Here is a 13,645-nt window from a genome sequence, read left to right as displayed (position 1 = left end):
ACATCCCAAAACATATGTTCCCAGTTGTCTGTTTCTTCTGCATCATACCTCCAACATTTGCTATCTACCTGAGAAAAATTTCCATGAAGTCTGCCTAGGGAATTAAAAATGCCTTTGCAGACACTTCCAAGCAAAGATCCTAAACCTTCTGGATTTTGTTGCATACTTGGAAGCCATGTGCATGTCCTCCCATTGTTCTCTTGTAAATTGCTTTTCCAGTCTCCCTTCCCAATCTTTTCAAACCTTCACTGATTGATTCTTATGGGTATTATGCAGTATTTTATATTCCCTACTAATTATCCTTTTTTAACAGCAGCTTCTGCTCTAGATTCAGTGAAGGACTCTACCAGAGAAGAACTTTCACTTAAGATTGCCCTGTCCAGTTCTCTTTGCTGTACAGTGATAGCAATCCCTAGTAGGGAAGGCAGTCTCTCTAGCCTGCAATTCAAACAACTTCTTGGCCTCATCCAACTCTGTTACCTCTTTATGTCTAGTAATTTGCTCCCAATATCTTGGTTCCTTTGCAAGTTTCTGCTGTATATTCCAGTCCCCTCTTGCCTATTTTATATATCCCTGCTTGCAGCCATATTTATTGGCAGAACCTCCTTTCTCCATTCCCATGTTGGCTTAGTTCTTAGTATACTTTCTGCTGTTTTATGAATATAATAATCTATATGACTGTTGACTCACCTTAAGTATCTGTGTCCAAAATCCTACTCTTTCCTTATTTCTTGAATTACCTCCCTGCTTCATCATCACCTCTTTCCACTTTGAATTGTAGCTTCCTGCTTGTGTTATGTATTAGAGCTTTCAAATCAAGTAATCCTAAACCTTCCTGTTCTATTGGGAGGATCAACATACCCCACTTAACTCTTGATGTTTTCCCCTCCCAGAGAAAATCCTTCAACTCTTTATTAATTACTGTCCACAACTTCTACTTTGGGTGATAAAAATATGCCGAACTTGTGTATAAAACTAAAGGAACTCAAAAACATTTTTACTGCTTGCATCTTGCTATCCATATCCATAGGCAAGAGCTTCCAGTTTCTGTTTTCGTATTACCTTTTGTTTACTCTCTTCCTACATATCTTTAACTGTCAGAATCCTTTTTAGTCCATACTCGTAAATACTTAATTTTTATCATGTCCCCATAAATATGGGTATTGCTGAACCAATTCATATGTGGGTATGTAGTTTATAGCTGTAGCCTTTGTTTTATTTTCTTTAATTGTATATCTCAAAAAACAAACAAAAAAAAAACCTGGAACTGTCTCAGAATGTTCCACAACACTGAGATGTCCTTATCTGGTTCCATCAGGTACAACATATAATCTGCAAAAAAAAGCCAATTTTTCTTGAACACCATAGCAGTTATATCCTTGAATTTCTAAGTCTCTTATAATTTTTGTTAATGGTTCTAAATATAATGCAAATAACAAAGGGGAAATAGGATACCCCTGGCTTGTTCCGCTTTACAGACGCAACTTATCAGAGAGGAACTTTCCCACTTTGATTTTTGCTTTTGATCCCTCCTGTAGCCTTCTAATTAACCTTATTGTATCAGGAAATGCAAATGCTTCCATTAACCTACTCATAAGCTTACTTTGAATGCTTTCTCTGCATCCGGAGTTGTTCTTTATTTACATCCCACTGAGAGAGCTCTGCTCAACATATTGACCAGTATGTGACCATCTTGGAGCTCCCCACTATAATTTAGTTTTATGAGTATTAAGAGTTATATGATGATGCTTAAAACCATTGAATGTTATATGCCATCTTTTAACTAAGCATTGATCATCAAGCAGTAGGGTTATAGTGGAGCTGGATTGGTGGCCCAAAGTATTCAATAATCCTAAGATGTACTAGTTTGGAAATATTGCTTTCTAGTTATTTAATAGTGTGATACTTGCCAGTTGGATTAACACTAACTGCTTAACTGAGGTATTCATAATGTAAGTTCATAAATGGTAGTAGCGATTTTTCTTTCTCATGCTTATACAGTATTTCATATTTGTTTGGTAATAGTTGTAAGCCTCTTGTTTTTCTGTAAGAAAAACTGTTAAAAATGTTCTATTTGAAAGTGCGGTTGCCTTGTAACCGTATAAAATTACATTTGAATAAAACATTTGCAACCTCTAACATTGTGACTTTGTGACTCATTAAGTTTATTCCAGTAATCATTGTGTTAAGCAGTACTAAAAATTAACAGCAGTTTAATTATTAAGCAGAACAAATTAAAATGTTACGTTATCTAATTTTTTCTTACTTGGAAATTAAAGTAAAACAAATTTTATATCTTAGGTTACTTTTTTCCATTGCTGTCATGGTTATAAGTGATGATGCTGTGCTGGATAGCCAGAAATGTGATAACCTGATATATTTGCAGTACAAATGTATAACTTACTGATGATATGTGCTGCCCTGATCTCTATCATTTGATCATGTTTTCAGAAACTCGAAAATCATATTGGCGAGATGCTATGGTTAAATTTATGAAAACTCAAACTTTTGAATGGAGATTGCGTATATTGCGAATCGGAAAATGTACCATTCTCCTCAATGTAGTATGATCTCAGAATTAGTATATTTAATTTGCAGGGGTGTGGGGGTGCATGGGGGCTTGCCCCCTGCTAAAATGTAAAAACAATTGAGTTTTGTGTTTTTTTTAATGTTTAAGTTTTCAGAAATTCGATTATATCTTCTCACTGACCTCAGTCTAGTGACATAGATCCGTGCTGCCCACAGAACTGAGGTTTAAAGTTACATGTGGTTCCTTATCGTAGAGGCACTGTTGCTATGAAACTTCTAGTTAAATGTGACATTAAAATAATGTGTTGAGCAAATACTTCCCATAAGAAAAGTTGCAAAATAGTACACATTGCTCCTGAAGGATCTGTTTGTACGATCTTATAAGGCCAGTAGAAAGTTGGACCCCAGAAACCAAGAGTTGATGTAGTTGATGTCTTGTCAGTTCAATTAGATCTACATTTATGATGTGGGACTGATGACAGAAGTTTGCAGAAGAGTCCACTGGCTGCACTGTGTACATTCTTCACCAAACTTTTGATTTCATCCTGCTTAGAGGACTATAGGCATCCTGTACTGCCCAGATTTAGGACTGATATTCAGTGAGTTGGTTGAAGAGCTCACTGAAAGTTAATGAATTCTGAACTGAAGTGGTGGAGGGATATTGTTGTTTGTAAGACAGGTTACTGGGGTGCCATACGTGTGACTATTGGGCTGCTCTGTGTTTTGATGTTATCAGTAATGTATGTAGCAGAATGAGCCTGTTTAGACATGACATACAGACAGAGACTGAGGTCATGGATGAAATTTTGAACTACACAATGATGTAGTCATGCCCTTAGAGTAGTGGTGCACAACGTCCGGCCCGGGGGCCAAAACCGGCCCCCAACCCAATGTTATCCGGCCCCCAGAGAGTAACCAAAATCTTTTAAAAAAGTGAAAAATGCTATGCCTTACTCCAGTTACACAAACTTTCCAACACATGCCTGTTGTTAACTCGTAACGACTTATTATGTTTTGAAGTGGCAGATGCATTAAGAATTTGTGTAGTGGTCCTCCCCACGAAAAGGTTGTGCACCACTGCCTTAGAGTAACCAAGCAATTCAAGTGTTTTTTTTTTTTTTTTTTTTTTTTGGAGGGGGGGATTGTTATTGGGAAGAATGGAAGAAGAAGAAAATATGAGAATGAACTGCTTTACATACAGGTGGAAGGTAACAAGGATGAGCAAAGTGCTTCAGTGTATGGTACAAGGAGAAATGGTAGTTATTCTTCCTTGTGCAGAACTCTTGGAAGGCTTCATGATGAATACAGTTGTTTTCTGAATGACATACCTGAATAAGGGCACAGGGTGGTTAAAAGATTCAGTCACAAGTAAGTAAGATAATTGGGTGATAAATCATACAGTGTTAAAGGAGAGACTGGTCCTTACCATGTATAGGTCGGCAAAAAGAAAGGCAAAGGGAATATAATCACAGCCATGGAACTTGGAAAGAGTGTTGAACACAAGGAGGGGAATATTGAGTGAGGGACAAAGTAGACAGGCAATCTGATTTTAGCTGGGAGTTGTACAGAAATTTCACAGAGTGGTAGACTTATGGAAACCCTTCTTTTATGAATTGTAGAGTGCTGTTCTAAAGAGAAGGGAAGAGAATAGTGTGACTGCCGTGCCCTGGCCTAGCAATTAAGGAGCCTCAATCCTCACCACTAACACCTGGGAGGGTGTCTCATATAAGAGGAAAGGATAACAAATACAGTAAAGTACAATTTCCTTTAAGTGCACACAGAGATCACAGTCAGTCTGGGACTGGTTGCTCCCTTGCTTCCCAGGTCCCCAATAAGACTCCCCACTGACACAGCTATAGGGTCCAAATCTCAACCTAGCTGGCAAGCTAACCTCCAGTACCCTCTTTGTCTCACCAGTGCTTTGTGTCCCTGCCCAGGTAGCTGACACACACCACACACACTCTGGGATCAGTATTTATACAACTTCACAGACACTCCTGGGAAAGGCTGACACAGATTCTTCAGCTGTGCCCCTTTACCCAGACTATACGGTAGTAATCACTGCCACCACCAGCTAATACTTATCAGCTACCCAAAGGCCCTTAAAAGGGTGTCCAGTTATTACTGTGCAATATTATTATCCAATTGGTAAGTCTGAGTAATCAGTCTAAGGTTTACTAGAGTGGCTTTGTACAATAAACTCTATAAATATGCAACGTGCTCTAGAGCTTAACTTAACTCTACACAAACCAGCCACAGGTAAAAGGTTTTTAAAATATTTAATAATAAATAATTAAAACACAAGACAATACTACTACACCACAGTGCTATCCAAGAGTTCAGAGATCACACAGAAACTTTAATTCTGTAGTACAGTTCTGACATAACAGAAAAACACTTAAGTCTAATCTTTATAGTCCTAGCTATTTCTACAAGAAAACATACTTCTAAAGTAACTTACTTTCATACAGCAAGGCAATGCTGAGAATTTGATATCAAGATCAAAATGCTTACAGTCTCTCTTTCAGCAATAGTTTAAAATCACTAACATTTCTGCTGGGCCCTCCCAGATTACATAATTTTGACACTTAGGGTTTCCCAGTATACACATTACATCATTTTGACACTTAGTCTGGAGTTCCCAGGTCAACAGGCTACATTATTTAACAGTCTAACACCTGCTCAGGAAACTACAACAATAAAAGACATTTCACATGTACACTCTAGTAATTATTCTTTAAGTTAAAACAATAGAAATAATGTGTTCAGCTAGCCTCTTCGGCACCACTATCTAGATCAAAGGGTATACAAGACATAATTTTAACTTCAAAAGAACAGATGTGAAATGCTTGGCTTAGTTTTCCTTACAGCAGATGGCACTGTTGCTACAATCTTGAAGTTCACATTTTACAGTGTTTTCTTTCATTTAAGAAACAAGCCTGTATTTTACATTTATATTTACAAATAATATAATTATGTATCAAATTCTATTTGACTAGGCTGGCAGCCTTCACCCCTTCTCTACCAGTCTTCACAAATAGTATGAAGGAAACTGTGGAGGGGTAACAGGGACATGGTAGCTGTATAGGTGCTAACTCTGCATTAAAGCAATTCTTTTGGCAGTCTAGACTCATTCTGTTGACAGTATCATATAGTCTTGTGACTGATGTTAGTTTTACCTTGCATCATTAGACTTTCTCCTTTGGACTTAAGAGAGTAGGGATGGCTTGAGAAAAACTTTATAAAAGGATAGAAACAATTTTTTATGATTCTTATTAAGGTTGAATGTGTGAACCTCTCTGTTTTATCCATTATTAATATTCTCAATGCATCATATATAGAAAATATGTTGCCTCCTGGTAGTGTGAACTCACTGAGGCTATGGGATGGAAATAATATGAGGCAAAGGTGATAGTGACACATTAATGTTCCACTATAAACAACACCAATAGTCACTCCCATGAATTTTATGGGTTTTGTTAACCTTGAAGGAAAGAATACTATATAACGCTGTCCTTCTGGACATTGTAAGGTCTGCATTTCATTTTAATGCAGTTCCATTCTGAAGAGAATGAGGTGAACCACACACTTCCAGACATCTTATTACTGACTTTGAAGACAGATGCATCGCAGTACATATCCTTCCAAACTCCCTCAGTGAATACTCCCCTGTGCTAACTAACTACTTGAAATGTGAGATCACCAAAACCACCACCAAAATATGCAACTTCCAAACATGTTACACAATACTCTGAGATTGCTCTATTATAGAAACTTAGCATAATAGACTGAAGCCCACTTTACATTTCCAAATATCCCAAGGAGGCACAGTCTATATTCACCGACGCACCAAAATGCATGTAAAATGAACTAACTGTACCCTTTAAAGCAGTGATAGTAAATGGTACTGCATTTCCTTGGCTAACACAAAATATCTCACATTTAAGAATAAAACAGAGATGTAGCATGGAAGAAATGGAAACAAGACCCTACCAATATCACCAGACGTCAGTTATTCCTTATACTAAGAAAAAATGAATTGCTATTAATGCAGCCAAAGTAAATTGCGTAAGAAGATGGTTGTCACAAACGCCCAATTATGCAGCAGTAACGTATTTAAAGTCAAAGCAATCACCAAGCAATTAAGTCATAAATGACAATGGCCAAGGTGTTTACCTTGCAGACAAGTACAGGGTTTGATTCTCACTAAGGGAAATTGGGTAGGCTTAAAGTGGTACACATGGACAGCTAGCGTAGTACTTACCTATAAAGAAATAAATTACAACATTAGCAATATACAACATTAACAAATACCTTTCAACCACATATTTATGCCTTACTAAAAAGTACCCTTTTTCACATTCTTTGATTATCCCAGATTCTACTTTAGGGCAGTTACTAGAAAAGAAGTACTTAATGACCTTACAAAATTGCTATTAATAAAACCACACAATTGTACACACTTTGTCCTACACTTCTTACATTAGCCCCAAATCAGGTAGCTGGACCACTGGAAGGTTTAGCGCTAAACCTGTTTGATTCTTTTACACCGGTTTGTTTTAAACTATAAAATAATAAATGCTTTGTGGATACAAGTTATGGTCCCTTGGAGCACCTGGTTTATTTTATTATTAATATTATTATTATTATAATATTAAGTTAGTTCCAAAGCTGTTCAAGAGAGCCACAGTAACCCCACCACCAAAAGTTAATGCTACTAAAAAACGCAGACAGCTATAGGCCAATAACAGCTTAGACCTAGTACATCTCTAAATATGACATTCTTGCCAACAAGCAACATGGCTTCAGACCAGAATATTGCACCTCATCTGCTGTAATGTAACTTATCAACACCATCTTTAAGAATATGTAAGATGATAAATTGACTGGTGCTATTTTCATAGATTTTAAGAGAGCCTTGAAATGTTTTGCCTTCACCCTATTACTACAGGAGCCTAGAAATGGTTTCAAAATCATCTGCTATACAGAATTTTCATACTGGCCAGAAACAAAAATGACACATCACATGGGTGTGCCACAAGGGTTAGTAGACCTCAGCGGTCAGGGATTTGGGAGGGCATATAATTAATGACATGGCTTTGATCATCATGCGTCTACTCTAGTAAAGAAATCATTCTGTGTTACACAGCTTATAAGCAAGGTTATGGCATTTAGGCCAAAGATGTCAGTGTAGCATTGTTTTCATCCTTCATTAGACTAATAATTGAGTACAGTGCTCCCTGTGGTATGTACCTGACAAAGCATATGCAACAACTGCAGTATCCACATTGGTTTGTCACAAAAAAAAGAAGACATGGTGTACAAAACATGTACTGTGTGGACTGTCTCAAAGCCTTATCCTTCTACTTGGTCTTCTACAGGCTGCTGAGGGGTGACGTATGCCTGTCTTACATAGCATCCTCTGATCCACCATTAATGCATCTGTTTTACATACACAAACAAATGGCATCAGAAACACCTGAACCAGGGACTTAAGTAAGACTTGAAACAGCGATGTGTCTCAGAGTCTCCCCATTCTCTGGAACAAGCTTCCCATTCATATGAAACAAAGTTCTTGGATCAGTGGATGGGGAATCGTAAAGTTCCTCTGGTCTAGCCTATGTCTGTAGTAGAAAGATGAATCTTGTAGATACTGCCCAAGTTATATATACCCCCACACAAACGTAAGTGACTAAAACTTGTCCAAAGCTTCTGAGAAGCATGGCTAGGCTTACAAAGTCCCTTTACGGTTGTTAGCCTAGAATTCTCCTGTGATCGTAATTGATGGCTGAAATTCAGTGTAAAAATTCAGTGTAAAAATTATCAGAAGAATATTATCAAAGAAAAAGCAAATTTTTATATAATGGAAGTGGGTGTGTTGATAGATATAATCAAATATTTTTGGGAATCCAAGCATTGTAATGTGATAGCTTATTTAATTGCTTTTTGTTGATGTAGTTAGTTCCACTAGGCTTTTATTGTCTGCTTACATAGAAGACACAAGTTGTTACTTAGCTGACTATGGTTAGTCTTGCCAGAATATTAGAAAATAAATCCTATGAACCTGTTAGTTTAAAAGTATGATTCACTCAGATCAATGTTCAGGAAACGGTCTGTGAAATTTGTTATTTGGCAAAAACTTATACTAAAAAGCAGGAATGCATATTTCCCTATTTGAACTCTTCAGAATAGTTTGTTCAAGTAATTTCTGATATTTAGAGCAATTTTAGTGTTTTTGGCTTAGAACTCCAATGGTGAGAGGAGAGATGCCCTCTTCTTTAATGTGTTATTGTTGCAATACTTAAGTGGAGGTGGGGTTGCTTTCCTGTACATGGGGATGCATGGAAACTTGATTTCTACGTATTTACGTATGTGCACTTTGGCAGTTTCTTCTAGCTCTGAATTGCAGATTTGCTTCTATTTTTTATTAGTCTGTGTTCTGATGTTTTGTTGGACAAATCAACATGTGCCTGAAATTCCCACACTTTTTAGTGAAGTGCTAGGAATGTCATTCCATCCACCAGAGCTGCCATCAGTTCAGTTAGATGGGACCTTGGTTTAATGTCTTATCTGCATCTCTGCAACTTACGTGTCATGCTGCACTACATTGTCAAAACATAACTCAAGCACCTGTTGTGGGGCTAGAACATGTTCACATGTAAGATATGCTTGTAGCAGAAAGGAAGAGATGATTGTACTGATGGAACTGTGGTAAGGTCTTAGTATGGATGATATTGTTAGCAGGCCTGAGTTGATTCAAGAAATGTTAGTACTGCGCCTGACAACCGGTTGTATGAAAAGATGCTCATGGCATCAGTGTGTGTGTGTGTGTGTGTGTGTGTGTGTGTGTGTGTGTGTGTGTGCACGTGTTACCTGGAGACAGTACAGAAACTGAGTATGTCACAGGCATAAATAAGGTAAAGGGGAAGTTCCAGAAAACATTTATTTTCTGGAAGAATTTAGGATGCAAGGAATATAAATTGTGCTGAGTAAAAACACTGTTAGAGAATTTGAGAATTTTCAGACCACTTAGATGACTGCTAGCAAACAGAGACTATTTTGTAGCCAGTAGGAAAGTGGAAAGACTAGGTTGTCCCAATAATGCTCGTTAGATGTTGACAGTTGTAGTTTTGATTACAACTCTTTTGCATAGTTTGTGTTTTTTGTGTATTTATCGCTTTAGCATGTCCTGTTGGTTTACTGTTTTGAAGTATTACTGCCCTGTCAATGAAGTCTAAGTCGATAGTAAATGAATAAACAGTTAAGCAAATTGTTAATTACTTTTATACTGTAAAACAAACAAGGACCTTTTTGAAACTGTTTGACTAGGCGCTAAATGTTTTGTAACAGTGACATCTGTATATTACACAGTAGTGCATCATGGATTTTCAATGTAATTTTGAGCAGATGAAATTAAATCCAGTCATAATATTTAACTTTTAATGTATCGTATGATATATAGATTATAGGAATCACAATGGGCAGCAGAATGTCTCCAGAGCACTCAAACGTCGTCTTAGCAAACCCAGAAGAGAAATTTAAGATACTGCATACGCACACTGCTTTATTTCTGTTTTATAGATGATTTACTCATAATGTGACACATTGCTTAGAGACTCCTAGGGAGTTACAAACGTTCCAGGGTCTATCCGTCTGTAATATACATGTGTTTGTTTGTGTGTGCGTGTGTGTATGTGTGTGTGTGTGTATATATATATATATATATATATATATATATGTTTGTATGTGTACGCACACTTTGCTTACAAAATGACTGACAAGGCAGTGTGAGTATACTTTTTTTCAGTCTGATCTTTTTATATCAGATATGTTTGTTGTAGTACTTCAAGGACATATCTGTGTACTACAGGAAAAGACAGGTGAGAAACCATATAAGCTTATTCAGTATTTTTACATGGCTGTGATCAGTGTGAATGTTGATATGGTTTTCACTACACATTCTCTGTACAGCACCCAATAATAGGTATGTGTAATGAATGGCAGTAGAAGTATTTTGTACCTAAAAATGCCTGTTTTATACTAGCGACAGTATGTTTGAAGATCAGTAAGGCTGTAATACTCAGCAGTCTAACGTTATAACAAGATTGTGTGCTAGTACTGCTACTTTTCAAAAATGTCACCTAGGAGTTAATGCTGATTGCATATAACTTATGTGTACATTGATTGCAGGGTAACTTTTTACTTTTGTCTCATTCTTTGTTTCCTCCTGTGCGTAACATGTTTCTTTTGGTATTTTATGAGGTGATGATTGTGTCTGTGCTTTTGTTCATAGATACCAACATTCAAAACTTAGAAGTGCTAAATCGTTTTAAAGTAGCATCTTATTCCCTTAATAGTCCCTACTTTTTTTTTCATACCTTAACAATGAACTAGCCATTCTTATTTTGACAAGTACATTTGTCTTGCATAGTGTTTATTCTAAGACTAATAAATTATAATTTTTTGGTTTGTTTGTTCGTGGTTTTAACTGCTCTTTTAATGCATCTGTATTTATTTTCCTGTAAAGTGTCAGGCTGGATTACTTAAAGTAATGTTTGCCATCTTTTCACACCTTAAAGAACATGGCTTCTAATATATCATTTGGGAACGACCTTCGTTATTTGTGGCTGGTCACAAACCCTGCAGTTAGTCTTTTCTCTTAGCCAGGGGTAAAAAAAATGTTCACCTTTGCTAGGTGCATGGATTTTAAAACATTGTATCTTGCCGTATAACATATTAGCTTTTGACGAAGGGCTGACTGTAGTACGATAGCTCAAGTTAGTGAATTCTAAAAGCTGCATGACCAGAAAGGGTATCCTATCACCCCTGTGTTCTAGTGTAATAGAGTTCAGGTTGTGTATCTACAATAGATTTAAAGAGGAATCTCTTGCATTGTAGCTGTTCTTTCCATCCACTTCATGCATGTTATTGCTCAGAAACTTGGCACACTCAGTCATTAAAATGAACACGTAGATAAAAAAAGAGGAGTCCAAAATATTTCAACATCTTTTTGTTTTTTATTCTTTATCCCAAGTGACAAACCTCCTTATTGAGCTATGTGGGGCAAGTGTTAAGCTGCAAAGATTTATATAGTTTCATAGGTAGGTACTAGGCTATTAGCCCTAGGGCCTATATAAGCCTAGCCAAAAAGGTACCCTGGCTTTCGCCACCCAAGAAAATTATTTTCCTGTGCCCCTGTCGAGCAGAGCCACAGAAGTGATCCCTGGGGTGAATTTCCTATTTCCAATCCAATCATCAAGATTTTTCTTGGAGTGCTAATGAGGAGCTCTGTTTGACCTAGATAGGTAGTTTGTTCCAGAGTATGGGAAGTCTCTGGGACAGGAATCTATCCCTCCAGCATGTTCTGTTTATTGTGGTGACAAGGTTTAGGTCCCTAGAGCATATAGCTTGGAGGGATTGGGATTTCTTTAAGTGGAGCATGTCCAACAGCTCTGGGTTTGACATAGCTTTGTATGTTAGGCAGAGGTTGCCTTTGAGTAGGCGATATGTGATGGAATAAAGCTGGAGTTTTTTGAGACGGTCTGCGTAGGGCATCTGTTTGAGGCCAGTAATCCTCTTTGTGAGGTATTTCTGTGACCTTTCCAGTTGTTGTAGATGCCTTTTGAGGTACATACCAAAAGGGGTGTTGTACTCTATAATGGGTCTAACGAGTGATGAGTAGAGGGGAACAATGACCTCTTTTTTTCTGGATGAGAAACCTTTTGTGATGAGGTGAGCCACGTAGAAGGATTTCCTGACCACTGTGGCGATGTGATTATCAAAGGAGAGATTACTGTCCACCTGTGTCCCAAGGTCTCTTATCACACTTTCGGCATTATGTAGACTACCACTTATGTGGTAGTTCATGGGTACAGAGTTTTTACCAAAGGGGATGACAATGCACTTTTTGGCATTGAGCTTCAGGCCATGGCTTTGACACCAGGTATCTGTCTCAGTGATGCCCTTTTGTTGTATGTCCACATCGTTAGGAGTTTTGATTATGGCTCCTAGTTTGCAGTCATCTGCAAACTTTGTTAGCCAAAGACCTTCTGTGTTAGCCTGTACTTCAGAGAAGTAGATACCAAACAGGAGAGGACCCAGGACTGAGCCCTGTGGTACTCCACTTATCACTGATCTGAAGTCGGATTTGGTGTCTGCTACTTTCACAGTGTGGCTTCTGTCCGTGAGCCAGCTGGCAACCCCTCTTGTGACATAGGGATTTATACCTAGCTTAGTGAGCTTATCTATAATTCCAGAGTGGGGGATGGTGTTGAAAGCCTTGGCGAGATCTAGATAAGCTTTGTGAACCACCTTACCCTCATCTATGGCTTTGGTGACTGCTTCAAAGAAGTCTTATCAGGATTAGGAGACATGGTCTGCCTTTTACAAACCCGAACTGGGTAGGGTCCAGAGTGTGGAGATTACCAATGTCTTTGTTTATGAGTTCCATGATGATACGTTCCATGACCTTGCAGACCAGGCTCGTCAGGCTAATGGGGTGGTAGTTCCCAGGGTCTGTCGTGGCTCCCCCTTTGTGGAGTGGGATAACCATTGCGGTGTGCTATTCAGTGGGCACAAAGCCTGAGGTGAGGCTATGACTGAACATGGTACTTAGGTAGGGTGCCAGTTCATTCTGTAGTTCATGTAGAATGTGGCCTGGGATATTGTCAGGTCCCATGGATGCTGTGTTCTTGGGTTTGGAGAGTGTTTTTTTTTACCTGTGCAGCCGTGATTACAGGAAGTTTGCATTCTTCCGGTATAGAGATGGGCCCTCTAGGGGGTGAGAGGGGGTAAAGTTAGCACTGAACATATCTGCCAGGATGTTGGCAATATCAGTTGGTTCTGTATATTTAGTGCAATTGTGCTGTAACTCAGAGCAGATCTGAGTGTTGCCATTGAGATTCTTGACATAGCTATAGAATGCTTTGTGGTTGTCTTTAGAGTCAGTGGCAATTTTGTTTTCATAACTAGCTTTGGAGGATTTTATGAGGAATCTCAACTTCTTACTGAGGTTGAGCAGGGAGTTCCTCCAGTCATGGGATTTTACTCTTTTTTGCAACAGTTTCTTTCTTCTGTTGTAGAGTTTGTTTATGGCAGAGGACCACCAGATTGACTT

General features: G+C 38.1%; 1 protein-coding gene across 1 annotated transcript in view; it reads left to right on the top strand.

The window, feature by feature from the left end:
- The window catches only part of ESYT2 (extended synaptotagmin 2), an 813,806-nt gene that overhangs the window by 227,261 nt on the left and 572,900 nt on the right, over positions 1–13,645 (top strand). The gene's annotated exons all lie outside the window — the stretch shown is intronic.

The sequence above is a fragment of the Protopterus annectens genome, chromosome 2.part1, assembly GCF_019279795.1.
Source record: "Protopterus annectens isolate FY-2018-M chromosome 2.part1, PAN1.0, whole genome shotgun sequence".
In the NCBI taxonomy this organism is placed as follows: domain Eukaryota; kingdom Metazoa; phylum Chordata; order Ceratodontiformes; family Protopteridae; genus Protopterus; species Protopterus annectens.
Note: the sequence above shows the minus strand (reverse complement) of the source record. Positions and strands in the feature narration are given on the sequence as shown.